Here is a 21060-nt window from a genome sequence, read left to right on the forward strand (position 1 = left end):
CTGTTTGGGGTTTTAGGCTGAGTTTCTGTACAACACTTTGAGATATCAGCTGATGTGAGAAGAGCTTTATAATTGATTGATGACCACATTTCCACTACCTCTCATAAATTGTTAGTACTTATTAATTCTATGTAGCTGGACATCTCTCCATCGTCTGCTTGAAATGTACTTTGAAGTGAATCTCAGCTCTGTTAAAAGTACACTCACGAAAAACAGTTTTATTGATCAGGAGTAACATTAAAACAGGGTGAAATGACCCACCAACATTAGAACACGATACAGAAATATATATGTATGCCAAAGATCAGAGGTTCACCAATTATGGCCTTGATGGGCTCGGCAACAGTAACAACGGGTGGTGGGTAATGAAACCCTTTTATTTTGGTGAGAACATTTCTTTGGGATCATCAGGTGACGTCCTGACAAATGATACACAGAAATGTTCATGCAACGTTCCCATGAAACGTATTTAGAACATTCATATATTTTATTCTGGGAACACAACAACCCTGTTCTGTTTATGTTTGGTGGGACGTTGATAGAATATTGTCCAAACGCTCAGAAAGCTGCACACAGGACTGTTTTTGCAACATTCCAATGGAACGTGTCTAGAACATAAATATGTTATATTCTGAGAACATGGCAACCACGTTCTGGAATGCTCTGTTTGTCATTAAGGACATTTCTAACTCTAACACCAGGACATACTAAATAGGTTCTCATGAGGTTTTTGCTAGCATACAATGTTCTCCTAACTAACGGAAAACTAGACACTCAAATATCTGGGGAACATTAAGGGTAACATTGCAAAAACGGTCACTTTCCCTAAAATTGTTAGCTGGGATAGGATCACAGCTGGGTATGTGCGTGTGAGATAGAGTTTGTGTGTGTGTGTGTGCGCGTGTCTGTCTGTCAGTCCATCTGTCCGTCCATCTATCCATCTGCTTTGCTTTCTGTGTCTGTCAATCGGCCAATCAGTATCGTATTTGGTAGTGATGGGCACATCAGAAGAGTCAACATTGTCTGTTGTTGGCCGTGGGGCAAAGACGATCTAGCAATCTTTCTTAGAAAATTTCTGCCATTGGGCTTGTGTGACAGACATCAGCAGCTCTGGGTGACAGGCTCAGGTTGTGTACAGTCTGGACCCCTGGTGGCTTGTTTTGGGCTGAGGGAGTAAGAGGGATCCGACCTTAGAGAGAACAGTAGGGGCTGACAAGAAATCTCTAGCAAGTTAGTGTTGTGACCCACTCTGTTATAGGAGAGCCAAGACAGAGCGGAAGTAAGTAAGCCGAGGAAAAGGCAGAGAAAAAAAGAGCAAAGAGACACAAATTAGAGAAAGAGAAATAAAAGAAGAGGAAAAGACAGAGAGCACAGTAGGGCTTCTATCTCCATGGAGACTAACCCCAAAATACACCAGCTACCCTCGAGGGGGACTCGAATCCTGTTTCAATAGAATGAGGGGAGGGGAGCAACACACACAGAGGCCTTGTTGAAACTTACTGAACACAGAGTGGGGGGGGGGGGGGGGGGGGGGGGGCAGTGTGTATATGCCTGTGTGAGTGTGTTTATTTGTGTTTGTTTGCTTGCTTGTGTGTATGTGCGTGTGTGTTTGTGTATGACTGTGTGTGCATGTGAAACAAACGAGTGCCAAAGTAAACCAACAACAATACCACCAATCACTCCCATCCCTGAGAGTCACCCTCTCATCCTCTCCCTCCCTTTTCCCCCGTGATCACTCACCCTCCATGGGGGTGTTGCTGTCGGGCCGGTTGGCAAACACCACATCCACATACTCCAGCTGCATCCTCTGTAGAGAGCTCCTCAGACCTGTGAGAGAGAGAGAGAGAGAGAGAGAGAGAGAGAGAGAGAGAGAGGTGGGTAGAGAGGGAGCGGGAGGGTGAGAGAGAGAAAAGGAAATGAAAGAGAGAGGTAAACACCTGTTAGAAACCTGCAGCTACAGAACGCAGAGGATCTGAGGGAAGGTGAGGGAGACCTTTCCTCCTCTGTCTCTCTTATCCTGTCAGATGAAGGCTTTGCTGTTTGAATCCCGAGAGGAGAGGAGAGGAGAGGAGAGGAGAGGAGAGGAGAGGAGAGGAGAGGAGAGGAGAGGAGAGGGATGAGGGGTAGAGATGAATGAGGTATTGTGTCTATCAGCTCAGCTCCATTCACAAAAACTAATAGGAGAGCAGACAGATGAATGGATGGAGAGAGGAGAGGATGGGACACAATAAGACAGGCAAAGAAAGGAGGTGTGTACATATGAGTGTTTGTAAAAGTGTGTTTACGTGTATACTGTATGAGTGTCTGTGCATGTGTGTGTGTGTATACATGTGTACATTTCTGTGACAGATGAATGCCAGTCCTTAGAGTTAATCATGTGAGGGAGTCATGCTCTTCCCTGTCACCATTCACACATCTTAATCCATGTCCTGTCATCTACAACCCGGTAATCCCAGTAGCCTTACACACATGCATGTGCACGTGCACACACACACTAATCTGAGCCTGCTCTGCCATGATTTTTATAAGACTATGAAGGGACTCTATTTTGAAGTGACTCACACACACTCACACGACTTGCACTGATCAAGCAGTCTTAAGAATGGGTAGCCTCTACGTGCCTCTATTTGTGGAGATTAGCGAGACGTGGATAGAAGGGTAATACATCAAATTAATTCCATTGGTGGATATTGGATAAAGGAGGAAACAAGCAAGGTCATGAACCAAGTCCTGTTTAAAAAATAGCTTAAAATATCCTGTCAATCAGTAGATAAAACCACCAAAAAACATTCCTGTCCAACACCAGTTTGCCTCACTAGTCCTCTACTCTTTACTATAGAAACCAGTTTAGACATCACTCAGAGATATGAATCAACTGTCTTTCTCGGCCCAACATCGATTATCTTGTGGTGACACCGCCACACCTGCCAATGCCCTTCAAAAAATGCTGTGAACAGCTGTCTCTTTTAGACAGTGTCTGCATCGATTGGCCAGCAGTGACATCCACATCAACAGTTTAAATAGGTTGTCAACAACTGTGTCTCTCAGCCAATCGTGTGCTTCATCAGTTAGCCTGCGGTGACATCCACCACATTATGGTGACACAGGCGCTGTGCTTCAGTATTGTTATCTATCCTCCAGACAGGACAGCTGAGCCCAACTAATTTGCTATGCTCTCTTTCTCTCCCTCCCTAAGTTTTCTTACTTTCTCTCAATTGATCTTGCCCGCTCTCTTCCTCTCTCTCCTCCCTCCCTCTCTCTCTCTCTGTCTCTCCCCTCTTCTCCCCATCCTTTATCTCTCATGCTAAACATATGATTCTGTTCAAGCTGATATGAATGTTAATACTATATGAGAGTGCTGCAGGAGGTGCAGGCACTGCTGTGGACGGGACGTTGTTGGGCTGGATCAGGGAATTGGTTTGGGGTAGCGTGCGGATTGGGGTAACCTGGGTGTCAGGTTTAGCTGTGTAACACCCTAAAAACTGTCAAATAGGAGACTGGAGGGACTGAAAGGGGAAACATGGAACAGTAAGGTGGGAGATGGCAGGAGAGGAGAGGAAAGGAAACGGAATGGTAAGGAGAGGACAGAAAATAACAGGGGAGGAGAGGAGAGGAAAAGAAAAGGAGATGCTAGGAGAGACAATAACAGGAGAGGACACTACAGGAGGGTATGGAGGGGTGCTCATGTCCATCATATCATATTACAAATGGACCAACTCAAGACCCAGAGACATCTGACCCTGAACGGTAGTAGAGACATACAGGTACTTCAAAAGAGGAGGTTAAGTTCAACTGAGCACACAGGAGGAAATAAAATACAATTGTATTGGCCACATGCCCATGGTTAGCAGATGTTATTGCGAATGTAGTGAAATGCTTATGCATCTAGATCCGACAGTGCAGCAGTATCTAACAATTTCACAACAAAACCTAATACACACAATCTAGTAAAGGAATGGGATAAGAATATATAAGTATAAAATATATGGATTAGCAGTGACAGAACGGCTAAGATGCAATAGATAGTAAAGAATAGATAGTGAAGGATACAATATCCATTATATACTGTATATATGAGATGAGTAATGCGAGATATGTAAACATTCTTAAGTGGCATTATTAAGTGGCTAGTGTTCCATTTATTAAAGTGGCCAATGGTATCAAGTCTGTAGGTAGGCAGCCACCTCTCAGAGCTAGTGGTGGCTGTTTAACAATCTGATGGCCTTGAGATAGAAGCTGTTTTTTAATCTCTCGGTCCCAGCTTTGACGCACCTGTACTGACTTTGCCTTCTGGATGGAAGCAGGGTGAACAGGCAGTGGTTCGGATGGTTATTGTCCTTGATGATCTTTTTTGCCTTCCGGTGACATCGGGTGCTGTGGGTGTCCTGGAAGGCAGGTAGTTTGCACCCTCTGGAGAGCCTTGCGGTTGTGGGCAGTGCAGTTGCCATACCAGGCGGTGATACAGCCCGACAGGATGCTCTCAATTGTGCACCTGTAAAAGTTAGTGAGGGTTTTCGGTGACAAGCCACATTTTTTCAGCCTCCTGAGGTTGAGAGCTCAATTTTTATGGAATGGTCTGGAATGGTCTGCCTACCTATTGTTATATGGCTCTTTCATACCGTCCCTAGGAGGGGTGCGTCACTTGAGTGGGTTGAGTCACTGATGTGATCTTCCTGTCTGGGTTGGCACCCCCACTTGGGTTGTGCCGTGGCGTAGTCTTTGTGGGCTATACTCAGCCTTGTCTCGGGATGGTAAGTTGGTGGTTGAAGATATCCCTCTAGTGGTGTGGGGGCTATGCTTTGGCAAAGTGGGTGGGGTTATATCCTTCCTGTTTGGCCCTGTCCGAGGGTGTCATCGGATGGGGCCACAGTGTCTCCTGACCCCTCCTGTCTCAGCCTCCAGTATTTATGCTGCAATAGTTTATGTGTAGGGGGGCTAGGGTCAGTTTGTTATATCTGGAGTACTTCTCCTGTCCTATCCGGTGTCCTGTGTGAATTTAAGTATGCTCTCTCTAATTCTCTCTTCCTCTCTTTCTTTCTCTCTCTCTCGGAGGACCTGAGCCCTAGGACCATGCCTCAGGACTACCTGACATGATGACTCCTTGCTGTCCCCAGTCCACTTGGCCGTGCTGCTGCTCCAGTTTCAACTGTTCTGCCTGTGATTATTATTATTTGACCATGCTGGTCATTTATGAACATTTTAACATCTTGACCATGTTCTGTTATAATCTCCACCCGGCACAGCCAGAAGAGGACTGGCCACCCCACATAGCCTGGTTCCTTTCTAGGTTTCTTCCTAGGTTTTGGCCTTTCTAGGTAGTTTTTCCTAGCCACCGTGCTTCTACACCTGCATTGCTTGCTGTTTGGGGTTTTAGGCTGGGTTTCTGTACAGCACTTTGAGATATCAGCTGATGTACGAAGGGCTATATAAATACATTTGATTTGATTTGATTTAGAGACGCAAACTCGGTCTCAACCCATAAGTCTTTACTGAAGACTCATCTCTTCAGTGGGACATATGATTGAGTGTAGTCTGGCCCAGGAGTGTGAAGGTGAACGGAAAGGCTCTGGAGCAACAAACCGCCCTTGCTGTCTCTGCCTGGCCGGTTCCCCTCTTTCCACCGGGATTCTCCGTCTCTAACCCTATTACAGGGGCTGAGTCACTGGCTTACTGGTGCTCTTTCATGTCGTCCCTAGGAGGGGTGCGTCACTTGAGTGGGTTGAGTCTCTGATGTGATCTTTCTGTCTGGGTTGGCGCCCCCCTTTGGGTTGTGCCATGGCGCCCCCCCCCTTGGATCTTTGCCGTGGCTATACTCGGCCTTGTGTCGGGATGGTAAGCTGGTGGTTGAAGATATCCCTCTAGTGGTGTGGGGGCTGTGCTTTGGCAAAGTGGGTGGGGTTATATCCTTCCTGTTTGGCCCTGTCCGGGGGTATCATCGGATGGGGCCACAGTGTCTCCTGACCCCTCCTGTCTCAGCCTCCAGTATTTATGTTGCAGTAGTTTATGTGTCGGGGGCTAGTGTCAGTTTGTTATATCTGGAGTACTTCTCCTGTCCTATCCGGTGTCCTGTGTGAATTTAAGTATGCTCTCTCTAATTCTCTCTTTCTCTCTTTCTTTCTCTCTCTCGGAGGACCTGAGCCCTAGGACCATGCCTCAGGACTACCTGACATGATGACTCCTTGCTGTCCCCAGTTCACCTGGCTGTGCTGCTGCTCCAGTTTCAACTGTTCTGCCTGTGATTATTATTATTTGACCATGCTGGTTATTTATGAACATTTGAACATCTTGGCCATGTTCTGTTATAATCTCCACCTGGCACAGCCAGAAGAGGACTGGCCACCCCGCATAGCCTGGTTCCTCTCTAGGTTTCTTCCTAGGTTTTGGCCTTTCTAGGGAGTTTTTCCTAGCCACCGTGCTTCTACACATGCATTGCTTGCTGTGTGGGGTTTTAGGCTGGGTTTCTGTACAGTACTTTGAGATATCAGCTGATGTATGAAGGGCTATATAAATACATTTGATTTGATTTTGATTTGAAGAGGCGCTGTTGCGCTTTCTTCACCACGCTGTCTGTGTGTGTGGACCATTTCAGTTTGTCGGTGATATGTACCTCGAGGAACTTAAAACTTTCCACCTTCTCCACTGCTGTCCCTTCGATGTGGATAGGGGGCTGCTCCCTTTGCTCTTTCCTGAAGTCCACGATCATCTCTTTTGTTTTGCTGACATTGAGTGAGAGGTTATTTTCCTGACACCACACACCGAGGGCCCTGTCCTCCTCCCTGTAGACTGTCTCATCGTTGTTGGTGATCAAGCCTACTACTGTTGTGTCGTCTGCAAACTTGATGATTGAGTTGGGGGCGTGCATGGCCACGCAGTCGTGAGGGAACAGGGAGTACAGAAGGGGGCTGAGAACACACCCTTGTGGGGCCCCAGTGTTGAGATTCAGCGGAGTGGAGATGTTGTTTCCTACCTTCACCACTTGGGGGCGCCCGTCAGGAAGTCCAGGACCCAGTTGCAAAGGGCGGGGTCGAGACCCAGGGTCTCAAGCTTAATGATGAGTTTGGAGGGTACTATGGTGTTGAGCTGTAGTCAATGAACAGCATTCTTGCAGCAATCAATCACAAGAGGGAGAAGAGAAAATAAAAAGTGATGTGGATATGAAAAGGAGGGGATTATAGAGGTGAGCTGGGGCATGGAGTGATGTGGAGGATAAGACATAAGGAAGAGGAGGAGAGGAAATCAGCCACTTTACCTTCAATTATGTGCTTTCTGTTGAGTCCTCTCTCTGTCTCCGCTCTGGAAAAGAACACAGAAGTAAATATACACACAGAAAAGTATACACAAAAGGGCACACACCAGTGCATGCACACACAAACACACACACACACGCACGCACGCGCGCGCACGCACGCACGCACGCACGCACACACACACACACACACACACACACACACACACACACACATACATACATACATACATACATACATACATACACACACACACACACACACACACACACACACACACACACACACACAGAGAGAGAGACACACAGACGCACAGATTTACAGTGACTAGAGCATTGAACTTGTCCCACAAGCCTCTAATGAGCTGTCTACAAATCGATGAATAGACAAGAGACACAACAGGACCTGGGAAGTGTCGGTAGCGACAAAACAAAGTTTATGGTCTGTCAGCACTGAAAATGCTATTCTCATAGTGGATGTCTGAGTCAATGAGAAACCGTCAGCAACATCATCCTCTTCTACCCAGCCCTCCCCCATTACTATCCATCTTCTCTCTTTCTTCAGTCCTTTCTTTGTCTTTCTCTCCTTATTTGTTTCTCCATGCCCACCCCCCTCTATTTTTTTAATATATGCCAGTTAACAGACACTTTCAGGCAAAGCAACTTACAATACCGCTTGAATACATTTTACACATGGGTGGCCCCAGCAGGACTCAAACCCACAACCTGGTGGTGACATGCTCTACTGACATGCTCTACTGACAGAGCCACACAGACTCTCTTTCTTGCTCTGAGAGTTGGGGACTGATATTCCAGGCACACAGAGAACTGTAGCGTGGGGCTGAGTCATCCTGGATCTCTGGCTGTGTTATTCTCTGTTATGTTATCGGCTCCCCCAGCTGTGTGTGCAAGTCTGTTCAGAGATGCAGAGAGCCTTGTCAGGCCCCAAACAGACTGCCAGGCTGGTTGTTAATCATCTCTCTCTCTCTCTCTCTCTCTCTCTCTCTCTCTCTCTCGCTGTGCACTACTTTTGGCCTGAGTATGTGCACATATCTTAGACACCCTCCTTCATCATAGTGCAAATCCAGCCTTTTGTGGCTCTAGTGCACTGTAAAGGGAAGAGAGTTTTAGTTGAGATTTAACCTGCAGACACGGCAGAGTCAGTAGCAGGAACGACTCCGACCTGACCAATTATCTAGATCCTCATTAGGAACCTCAAATAGACAGGATATGTCTAATAAAGAGAAGATGAACAGGTTAGAGCTCACTGATGGATGATCCTGTTCAACTTCTGTCAAGACAGAACTCAGACAGAACTCAGACAGAACTCAGACAGATCTCAGACAGAACTCAGACAGAACTCAGACAGATCTCAGACAGAACTCAGACAGAATTCAGACAGTATACGGTATAGGAGAGCCTCAGTACGTTCAAAGATCTATCCTACTTCACGCACCTCAGAATCACATTGGCGTGGTGCTCAGAATGTCTGAGGAGGAACATACTTACTTTCCTCCCCAGTAGAGCTTGGTGGTGATCACCAGACTCGACCTCCTACATGAAGACAAAGGGAGAGAGATCAGCCAGACAAACAGAGGGAAAGACATGGACATCCTTATCCTGATGAATATAGCCTTATGTAATGTCTTAATACTGTAGGGGAGTCAACAATATGGATCCTTCAGCTTTTTATACATGGTATTCAAGTATGAAGAAAAGTATTCTGGGACAGGTTCTCTGAACTTTGATAGGATACAGTGTATCTACTCAAAGTAAAGTCAAATCCCCATTGCTTGGCTGTTTAATGTTTCAATCGGAGGCAGTGAACCGACATGAACTGAAGAACTGGAGACTGAAGACGTTATGATTGGAAATGTACATTGGAAAAATGAAGCAGCAAAGATGTATGAGATCAGTATGTGCTGATAGCTGAGGCCTGACCACCTACCAGCCTTTGCATAGCCAAGAACACATAACTTTCCTCTGGTTGCCATGGTTACTGCTGCAGACCTATTTAGCAGATGGGTGGATGAGTTATATTGGTGATGGAATTGAGATAAATCTGTGGTTTGATTAATGGTAGACTAACGGTAGATTAACGTTTGTTAGCTGGCCCCGTCTCCCCCTCTCTCTCTCTCTCTCTCTCTCTCTCTCTCTCTCTCTCTCTCTCTCTCTCTCTCTCTCTCTCTCACACACACACTCACACACAGACAGACAGACAGTCAGATACACACAGTTTAAAGATGATACATACCTCCAGCACTTTTTCTTGATGATGTTCCCCAGGATTATCTCGGCTCTGTAATAAAGCAGGGAGAATAACTCTAAGGGCGTGTGTGTGCGTGTGTGCGTGTGTGTGTCTACATGGTAGTAGCTGAGACAGACAGACAATACAGTTGTCATTTAATTAGCCTGTTTGTCAGCGGTGCCGGTGAATAAACAAAAGGCCAAGACCAAATGGTGCACAGAAAGCTGCAAAAGAAGCTTTTTCTGATCAAGCGCGTGCCAAATTACGGGACCACATCAGCAAACCTACCACATCATCCTCGACTGACGAAACACCATCGCAAGTGGAAGCTAGTAGTCATACTTATGCATCAGCTAGCACTAGCAACCTCACAGTCCCGGGCAGAGAACTCACTGCCTGGGCCCGACAATGACAGTGGCCTTGCTCCACCTCTACTTCCTCCCCTGGAGAATAGTGACTAGTGAAGACCTCCTTCTCCTCTTCCTCTCCCAGAAAAGCAAGCTGATGACTGCCAGAGACCCAGCGGCTAGTGGACTGGTTTTACGCAGCACAGACTTTATTTCAAAGTTGTGCGAGAGCAGAAGTCGGCTAAGGTAGGCTTTTGGCCTACAGGACAGTTCTATAGTCCCAAAAATATTTTGGTTACTGATTAGTATGCTGTTGCATTGACAATTTGTTTTACAATCTGCAATGTTTGAATTTTCCCCTTTAATTACTGAACAAGTAAGTACTGTGCATTATTGCCGCAGGCCAGCATTCTGAATAGCAGCATTGCGACACCGTAGGCCTATAGCTTTGTAAAACATAAACATTAGGCTTAACATGAGGAAATGGCGACCAAATACAAACAAACATGTATCCATTAAAGGAAATCTATAGGCTACTACAAGCACTAGCACCTGACTGGCACAGCGGTCTAAGAAACTGCATCTTAGTGCTAGAGGCGTCCCTATAGACACTGGTTTGATTCCAGGCTGTATCACAACCAGCTGTGATTGAGAGTCCCATAGGGTAGCGCACAATTGGTCCAGCATCGTCCGGGTGAGGGTTTGAAAAATAAGAATTTGTTCTTAACCAACTTGCCTAGTTAAATAAATAAAAACATCATCTGATAGGCAGCCGCATAGATCTCGAAATTTCAGAACCATGGACAGCGATTGTCTGTTCTTTGTGAGTGGCTGACGGGGAAACTGTGCTACGCTAGTGGTGCTACACATCGGTAGGTGACTTTACAATGTCAAGTGCTTGAGCATTGATAAAGCGTTCCAATCTGTTGCTAAATCCAACCAACCCAGAACGCTGCGTTTAGAAGTCATTCGGGAACATAGCACGTTTAATACTGTATAACAGGAACTACTATTAGAATTTGATCAAATGAACCATTCCGCATTATCAATGCTCTCCATATACACTGTATGCATCCTGTACTACGTTCAATCATGTGTGCATGGAAGTATAAATGTACTAGTGTGGGTGCCAGCTTGTTTCAGCCTTAGCTGAATTCTCGGTGTCTTGGCAAGGCAACTATGTTGAATACATAAACAGTCTGGCATGCACCCACGCTGTAAACCTACTTGCTTTAGAACTAATCCCATTCCATATGGTTGATTCACACCACTGTCAGCTTGGCTGACCCCTACACTGCTTTGCTTTATCTTGGTCAGGTCGCAGTTGTAAATGAGAACTTGTTCTCAACTAGCCTACCTGGTTAAATAAAGGTGAAATAAGAAAAACAAATAAAATAGCCATTCCTGTCCTCTGGTTTCAGGTAGGTAGGTAATATGTATTCAGATCACACTCACTTCCCCCCAGCGTAAACTTCGGCTGTGTCGAAGAGATTGACCCCGTTCTCGTAGGCGATGGTCATCAGCTGCTCAGCCACCTGAGAAACACAAGAGGCTTTATCAACCCAGGAGAGAACAGAGAGCTGGCAGCTGAGAGGCAATCGGCAGAGACAAAACAAGAGAAAAGATTTTTGAAACTCAAAATGAAACTGAGCAGTTCTCTGTAGCTCAGTTGGTAGAGCAAGGGCACTTGCAACGCCAGAATAACGGGTTTGATTCCTGGACATCATGTATGAACACACATGACTGTAAATCTATTCAGATCAAATCATCTGCTAAATAGCATATATTGTACTGGGTAGAATTCAGCAAAAACAAATGAGAGAAATACATTTTGGTTGGGATTTGTGCCATGCCAACGTTAACATGTGGAAACAGTGACAGGGAAACTAAGGGAAACTAAACCAAAGCATGGATTGTTGTCAAACCAACGTGTCATTTGGGTGAACTATCCCTTTTTGTACTATTTCAATGTTTTAGTAGCTAAATGAATGTTGTCTTGTTATCTAGTTTGTGGGATCTCCCTGTTACTATACATAAAATACACAATATCAACACCCTGTAATTTCCCCACAACACTTTGTCAACATCATTCTACTTTTTGTACCTGCAGGCCACTTTCACAAGGACAATGCAGTCTACCAGTATCAGCGTCTCCAGTAGACAAATGTCACAGTTCAATGCCCTCACTCCACCAGTGTGTGTGTATGTGTGTGTGTGTGTATGTGTGTGTGTGTGTGTGTGTGTGTGTGTGTGTGTGTGTGTGTGTGTGTGTGTGTGTGCTTGGCATGCACGTGTATGCGTGTGTCATGTATGTAAATGTGTGTGTGTGTGTTTGTTCAACTGTGTGTGAACTGTCTTCATGTCCTTCTCTCTGTCCACGTGTGAGCCAAAAAGCCTCTGGGGTTTTGGCCCATGGATCTGAGAGGCATCAGGGTGAGGGAGTGATAAGGCAGAGGAGGTCTTGGTGCTAACAGGAGCTGACTGGGAAGGAGATCTGTTTTGGGATGACCACACTAACCAGGGGTCCGGGATAGCTCAGTTGGTTGAAATGCTGCGCTGGTAACACCAGTGTTGTGGGTGCAATTCCTTAACGGTCTCATGCATAGCTTGTAATTTGAATCCTGACTTACCTCATCTGAAATCTGACCTCCAAACGTTACCCAAGTACCTAGGAAAAATACATGTCAAAGTCATAATTCTGGAACAAAAAAAGCCATTTGTGCAAAATGGAACATTCTAATCTATACTTTAAACCCCTATATGTTGATAGTGATAGAAAGTGTCACCACAAGTCACCCAATTGCTAACTTTGGACACAGAAATATGACTAACACTCTCAAATCCAACATCTAACAAAACATGTGAAAGGTCAGAGGGCACAGTAGGATAAGTTCTGGCAGGTTCAGTACTCCTCTTGTTTCTCTCCCTGTCACAACCCTGGCCTCGACTATACTTACCCATGATTCACCACTGCTAAACCCACCCTGGGTGGAGCTGCGTGTGTGTGTGTGTACGTGTGAGTCCTTTCATGTGTGTGTGTGTTATGATGCTAACTTTGCTCCCGGTCTTTGCATGGTAAAGCTACAGCCCCTCTGTCCTTGTCAGAATTGCCTAGCATCACCCCAAAATAATTCAGTTACTGTGTGTTTACTGTTTGTTGACTTCTCCCTTTACCCTCAATTACCCCCTCAGTGTTTCAGCTGGGTCATTAGAGTTGCTGTACAAGGCAATAGGCGAGTATGACTTATTTGCCTTGCTCAAAAGCACAAGGATGACTTTATATTGTACTATTACTGCACACACACACACACACACACAAACACACACACACACACACATACACACACACACACACACACACACACGCACAGAAGACAAACACAAAGAGAGTGTTTATCTGTCGGGTTGCCTGATAACATCATGAAAATGATGCGTATGCATCAATGGGGCCGGAAGCCGTGCTTGTTATGATTCTGAACGGACAAATAGCTAGCAACAATGACAAGAAGCTCCCATATGGGGAATCGTAGGTGGCTCGTTTCATTTTTTCTTGTTCTTGATACCATGTCTCGTTTTGAAGTGTTTTGACTACTTTCATGTCAATGTTAATATGGTTCAAATTTGGCAGCTAGCTAAACAACAACTGCAACAGTGTATTTGAGAGACAACATGTGCTCCTTTTTCTAAGCAAGCTCCGTCTGTTTTGCCCCGTAGTTGTGCACTAGTCGATTCTGTTGCTAAACAACCAATCCGTGTATGGTATAGTTGCTTAAGTATTCATAAGGCAGATGAATTAAATCAATCCTATCAAAGTTGTGCATTAGATATGGGTGATAATTGAGCAGCTTGTTTTCTGAAACCAGGAGCACTGATTAAATATTAACAAGAATAAGATTAAATTACTGTAAATAGCTGCACACTGTCCCTCCACACTCAGAGTATAGAAGATGCAAAACTTTGCCTCTCTGTATCTATGTCACTGGCACACACACACACACACACACACACACACACACACACACACACACACACACACACACACACACAGGACATAATGTGTAACAGAGGTTACACATGGATGCTAATCAAATCATTAGCGATTTGTCACTAATGCTAATTAAACATACTCACCGAGGCCCAAACAGGAAACACGCAGGCCTGATTTCCCCAGGTTGCTGTGGAAAACACATCCCATAAAGTTATTGAGATGAAGAAAACTAGTGTTGCGTGTTCATGATACTAGAAACACACACACACACATACACACACATCCTCTTGCCTCTTGACAATCTAACAATGGCATGCTATTAGATGGGATGTAAACACATGAGACATGTACACAATTCACTGGCAGCCATTTGCTCCGTTTTGCGCCAAACAATTGAAAAGGAACAGAAAATCAATTGTAGTCGCTGCGCGGAGCGTTTAATAATGATCACTGTGACCTTTATTGACCTCCTCATATTTGATCAGGGAGAATCATTGGAACACGAGGTCACCTCTGTCGCTGGTCCAATCGTTGAATCAGAACTGAGAAATTACTGGGAGAAGAGAGTTGATTTAGCCCATCTATCACACACTACACTCTCACATTGGATTTTCTCTGGCCCTGAAGCATTGTGATTTCTCTGGCCCTTGAGTGCTATATGGGCTGATTGGACTTGTTTCATTACTTCATACTGTACCTCTGTGGGGTTTGAAATTATATGTGTGATTTTGTACAAAACAATAACTATTTTTTGTTGTTTAGTAAGCCATCAATCTTTTTTCAGTCTATTATGTTTTTTTTTCTAAATCAGACTCTTAAAGAAATACACACAGATATTTGTATTTATTTCACCTTAATTTAACTAGGAAAGTCAGTTAAAAACAATGTCTTATTTTACAATAGGGTTCTACACCCGGCAAACATTCCCGTAACCCAGACAATGCTGTGCCAATTGTACGCCGCCCTGGATCGAACCAGGGTCTGTAGTGACGCCTTGAGCACTGAGATGCAGTGCCTTAGACTGCTGCGCCACTCGGGAGCTCTTACTCACATACAGTATACACACATGCACGCACGCACGCTCACATGCACACAATTTCGCACACACAACAGAGATAACAGACAATTCTACCCTAAAACATTACATTGTTATTGTCTGCCTCAGGAACACAACACGACTATCTGTAGCATCTCCCACCATCACCACTGCAGTGCTATTTTATTACTCTAATACGACTGCAATCGCAAACACTTTCACATTTATCTCTCTCTCTCTCTCTCTACCTACCCACCCTCTCACCCCCCCTCCCTCCCACCCCCCCTCCCTCCCTTTCTCTCGCCCCCTCACCCCCTCTCTCTCGCCTCGCCCCCCCCCCCCCTATCTCTCTCTCTCTTTCTTGCTGTCCCACTGACCATTAACTCTCTCACAGTATACCTCTGATCTATGGCTCTCTTCTAAAGCCTAATTTATTCCAAGCTAATTCTCAATTTCCTCCTAGCTGATCCACGCTAATACAAAAAGAGAGGGAGCGAGAGAGAGAGATAGAGTTCCTCTCATGGAGTAGGAGAAAATAAGTAACGACTGGAGAAAAACCCAAGGCCATTGATTTTCACTCATGCACGCTAGCATGAATGTGCACGCACGCAAACACACTCATGCACGCTAGCATGAATGTGCACGCACGCACACATACACACTCATGCACGCTAGCATGAATGTGCACGCACGCACACAAACACACTCATGCACGCTAGCATGAATGTGCACGCATGCACACAAACACACTCATGCACGCTAGCATGAATATGCACGCATGCACACACCCCATTACTCACTGTAATGCAGGACTAAACGTCCTTACATATTCCTGAATCAGAGAAAACAGCAACGTCTATCTCTAAGAAATATGCCGCTGCTCTCAGGCAAAGAGACGTTTTCACTGACTCCATTCTCCATTAAGACTACCAACACCATTAATGACACTGTTAACGGCTAAGCAAACAACTAATGGGCCTTACAGGGCGAGACATGGCCATTTGAATCGAACCCCATGTTATCAATCATCACTTCAGACCAATACAATTAGGCATGTACAACATAAGGCTAAATCACCCTCAACCACTAGCAAAACTGTGATGTCATGCCTTAGACCATTGCGCCACTCGGGAGGCCCCCAAGACGCGCTTCTTAACACCCACTCGCTTAACCAGCTGCACCAATTTGTCGGAGGGAACACCGTTCAACTGCTGACTGAAATCAGCTTGCAGGCGCCCAGCCCGCCACAAGTAGTCACTAGAGTGCGATGAGCCAAGTAAAGTCTCCCCCGGCCAAACTCTCCCCTAACCCGGACGACGCTGAGCCAATTGTGTGCCGCCCTATGGAACCCCAGGCTGTAGTGACGCCGCAACACTGTGGTGCAGTGCCTTAGACTGCTGTGCCACTAGGGAAGCTTCTAATACACATTCAAAGATCACTTCTTTCTAATAAATCCTGCAGAGTGATAAGTGCACCTGGGATCACATCTGAAAGTGTTCTAGATTACCCTGCAGAGCTCTTCCCGTAGACCGAGAGATATGTGCATCGTTTGGGAAGGTAGCTATAATCTCTAATGGCTGACCTCAGGCAAGGTGTCTCTCGTTAGGGAAGCAGCATATGTAGCGAGCTACGGGGCACCAGGGCAGGGGGTGATGATTCCAGAGATTAGACTTTACTCAAGTCTAGAAGTGGAGGGAGAGGAGTGGGAAGATTTAACCTTGAGAGTTGTAATGTGTGCATGTGTGTTTGTTTGTTTGTATGTGGGTGCGCATGCGTGCGTGCTTGTCTGCTTGCCTGTGTGTGTGTTTATTTTGCAGAAGACATTTGTTCTAGACTAGGCCATTTACATAGTAGAACACATTCAGTACAGTCAACATGCAAAACATATAGTACATTAAACACAGTTTCTTATGCATGGGGGATGCCTAAATGTGAAAAAGCCTTAAAGTGAAATGTCAAATGAGCCACATGAAGACACCCCAATCATACAAACCGTCCTGTCACGCCACATAAACATCTCCTGCTACGTCGCTATAGCTACTCGCTAGCGCTATTTTTATCCCATATTCCCACATCCTCTGTTTAAATAGATGATCAAATTAGCATCTAGTGAGACTTATTAAATCACACCCTAAAAATAGTGGAATAGTCACCACTTACACTCCAGGAGAGATATAATGAATCACTGAGAAGCCGTTTCATAGCTATCTCATCAAACTTAGACTATGGAAAATAACTTTGAGGGAAAGTTGGGATATTAGGGGCTGCCAGAGAAAAGCTTTGAAGCAGAGAGAGGAAATTATAAACTAAGCCGGCAGCCGTTGCTCAGGGATAGCCTGAAATTGTCCTTGACTGACACTTGGTGGACCGAGAAAAGAGGGTGAGGAAGAATAGTGAGAGAGAGACAGAGGGAGGGAGACAGACAAGTAGATGGAGGAAAGAATTGGTACAGAGGGAATTGGAGTGATAGGGGATGAGAGCGAGAATGAGAGAGCGAGAGAGAGAGAGAGAGAGAGGGAGGGAGGGAGAATGAGAGGGAACGAGAAAGAGAAAGAGAAAGGGAAAGGGAAAAAGAGAGAGAGAGAGTCCAACATGTAGATAGTCACAGAGGGGAGAATCTAAAAATCCAAAAGTCTATGCAGATCAAACACACTTCGCTAAATGACACAGAATGAGAAATGTGAAATGACAGCTGGTCCCCCACAGGGTTCAGTCAGTGTGTGTGTGTGTGTGTGTGTGTGTGTGTGTGTGCGCGCGCGCGCACGTGAGTGCGTGTGTGCGTGCGTGCGTGTGTGCATGCTTTCGTTAGTGCATGTGAAATGTGAAATGACAGCTGGTTCCCCACAGGGCTCAGTGTGGGTGTGTGTGTGTCTGTCTGTGTGCGTGCATGTGTGCGTGTGTGCGTGCATACCATGTGTGTGTGAGTAAATGATCTGTGCATGTTATGGGGCCCAATTAAACTTTAATACTGGACCCCTGGAATTGACTGGACATCAAAGGTACTGAATGGGGAGGGAGATGGGTCACATACCCAGCACAGCCACTTTGTAACTTGTGTATGGAAAATTCAACATCTCGAGTCTTCCTTGGTCACTAATTACATCGGTGGGCAATTTACTGTATTATAGAGCTAGTGTTTAATACATAGGTTTGCTGAAGACATACAGTTGAAGTCGGAAGTTTACATACACCTTAGCCAAAAAACTTTTTTTTCACAATTCCTGACATTTAATTCTAGTAAAAATTACCTGTCTAAGGCCAGTAAGGATCACCACTTTATTTTAAGAATGTGAAATGTCAGAATAATAGTAGAGAGAATGATTTATTTCAGCTTTCATTTATCACATTCCCAGTGAGTCAGAAGTTTACATACACTGAATTAGTATTTGGTAGCATTGCCTTTAAATTGTTTAACTTGGGTCAAACATTTCAGGTAGCCTTCCACAAGCTTCCCACAATAAATTGGGTGAATCTTGGACCCGTTTATTCTAACAGAGCTAGTGTAACTGAGTCAGGTTTGTAGGCCTCCTTGCTCGCACATGCTTTTTCAGTTCTGCCCACAAATCTTCTATGGGATTGAGGTCAGGGCTTTGTGATGGCCACTCCAAAATCTTGACTTTGTTTTCCTTAAACCATTTTGCCACAACATTGGAAGTATGCTTGGTGTCATTGTCCATTTGGAAGACCCATTTGCGACCAAGCTTTGACTTCCTGACTGATGTCTTGAGATGTTGCTTCAATATACCCACATAATTTTCCTGCCTCATGATGCCATCTATTTTGTGCACCAGTCCCTCCTGCAGCAAAGCACCCCCACAACATGATGCTGCCACCCCCGTGCTTCACGGTTGGGATGGTGTTCTTTGGCTTGCAAGCCTCCCGCCTTTTCCTCCAAACATAACAATGGTCATTATGGCCAACAGTTCGATTTTTGTTTCATCAGATCAGAGGATTTTTCTCCAAAAAGTACGATCTTTGTTCCCATGTGTAGTTGCAAACTGTAGTCTGGCTTTTTTATGGCGGTTTTGGAGCAGTGGCTTTTTCCTTGCTGAGCGGCCTTTCAGGTTATGTCGATATAGGACTCATTTTACTGTGGATATAGATACTTTTGTACCTGTTTCCTCAAGCATCTTCACAAGGTCATTTGCTGGTGTTCTGGGATTGATTTGCACTTTTCACACCAAAATACGTTAATCTCTAGAAGACAGAATGCGCCTCCTTCCTGAGCGGTATGACGGCTGCATGGTCCCATGGTGTTTATACTTCCGTACTATTGTTTGTACAGATGAACGTGGTACCTTCAGGCATTTGGAGGTGGAGGTCTACAATTCTACAAGGTCTTGGCTGATTTCAGCAAAGAGGCAACGAGTTTGAAGGTAGGCCTTGAAATACATCCATGGGTACACCTCCAAGTGACTCAAATGATGTCAATTAGCCTATCAGAAGCTTCTAAAGCCATGACATTATTTTCTGGAATTTTCTAAGCTGTTTAAAGGCACAGTCAATTTAGTGTATGTAAACTTCTGACCCACTGGAACTGTGAATTATAACTGAAATAATCTGTCAGTAAACAATTTTTGGAAAAATGTGTTTTGTCATGCACAAAGTAGATCTATAGTTTGTTAATTAACAAGAAATTTGTGGAGTGGTTGAAAAATGTATGTAAACCTTCGACTTCAACTGTGCATACACTACCGATCAAAATATTTAGAACACCCACTCATTCAAGTTTTTTTTTCCTCTATTTTCTACATTGTAGAATAATAGTGAAGACATCAAAACTATGAAATAGCACATATGGAATCATGTAGTAAGCAAAAAAGTGTTAAACACATCTAAATATATTGTATATTGCAGATTCTTCAAATAGCAACCTTTTGCCTTGATGAGAGATTTTCACACTCTTGGCATTCTCTCAACCAACTTCAACTGGAATGCTTTTACAACAATCTTGAAGGAGTTCCCACATATGCTGAGCACTTGTTGGCTGCTTTTCCTTCACTCTGCGGTCCGACTCATCCCAAACCATCTCAATTTGGTTGAGGTCAGGGGATTGTGGAGGCCAGGTCATCTGATGCAGCACTCCATCACTCTCCTTCTTGATAAAATAGCCCTTACACAGCCTGGGGGTGTGTTTGGTCATTGTCCTGTTGAAAAACAAATGATAGTCCCACTAAGCCCAAACCAGATGGGATGGCGTATCGCTGCAGAATGCTGTGGTAGCCATGCTGGTTAAGTGTGCCTTGAATTCTAAATGAATCACAGACAGTGTCACCAGCAAAGCACTCCCACACCATAATAACTTATCCTCCATGCTTTACGGTGGGGAAACACACATGTGGAGATAATCCGTTCACCCACACCGCATCTCATAGAGACACAGCGGTTGGTACCAAAATCTAAAATTTGGACTCCAGACCAAAGGACAAATTTCCACCGGTCTAATGTCCATTTTTCATGTTTCTTGGCCCAAGCAAGTCTCTTTTTGTTATTGGTGTCCTTTAGTAGTAGTTTCGTTGCAGCAATTTGACCATGAAGGCCTGAATCACGCAGTCCCTTCTGAACAGTTAAGATTGAGATGTGTCTTTTAATTGAACTCTGTGAAGCATTTATTTGGGCTGCAATTTCTAAGGCTGGTAACTCTAATGAACTTATCCTATGCAGCAGAGGTAACTCTGGGTCTTCCATTCCTGTGGCGGACCTCATGAGAGACAGTTTCATCACAGCACTTGATGGTTTTTGAAACTGCACTTGAAGAAACTTTCAAAGTTCTTGAAATTTTCCATGTTGACTGACTTTCATGTCTTAAAGTAATGATGGAGCTGTTCTTGCCATAATAGGGGCTTGGTCTTTTACCAAATCGGGCTATCTTCTGTAAAAAGTCACAACACAACTGATTGGTTCAAACGCATTAAGGAAAGAAGTTCCACAAATAAACTTTTAACAAGGCACTACTGTTAATTGAAATGCATTCCAAGTGACTACTTCATGAAGCTGGTTGAGAGAATGCCAAGAGTGTGCAAAGCTATCATCAAGACAAATGGTAGCTACTTGTCTTCACTATTATTCACAACGTAGAAAATAGTACAAATAAAGAAAAGCCCTTGAATGAGTAGGTGTTCTAAAAATGTTTGTCCAGTAGTGTACATAGGTTTGTAGAGTCTAATGCAGACAATTCTATGATGCATGATTTAC

The 21060-nt window shown here is 44.7% G+C and overlaps 1 pseudogene; it reads right to left on the reverse strand.

The window, feature by feature from the left end:
- Positions 1-21060, reverse strand: part of LOC139377426 (voltage-gated potassium channel subunit beta-1-like) — a 76171-nt pseudogene that overhangs the window by 19356 nt on the left and 35755 nt on the right.

The sequence above is a fragment of the Oncorhynchus clarkii genome, chromosome 20, assembly GCF_045791955.1.
Source record: "Oncorhynchus clarkii lewisi isolate Uvic-CL-2024 chromosome 20, UVic_Ocla_1.0, whole genome shotgun sequence".
Classification (NCBI taxonomy): domain Eukaryota; kingdom Metazoa; phylum Chordata; class Actinopteri; order Salmoniformes; family Salmonidae; genus Oncorhynchus; species Oncorhynchus clarkii.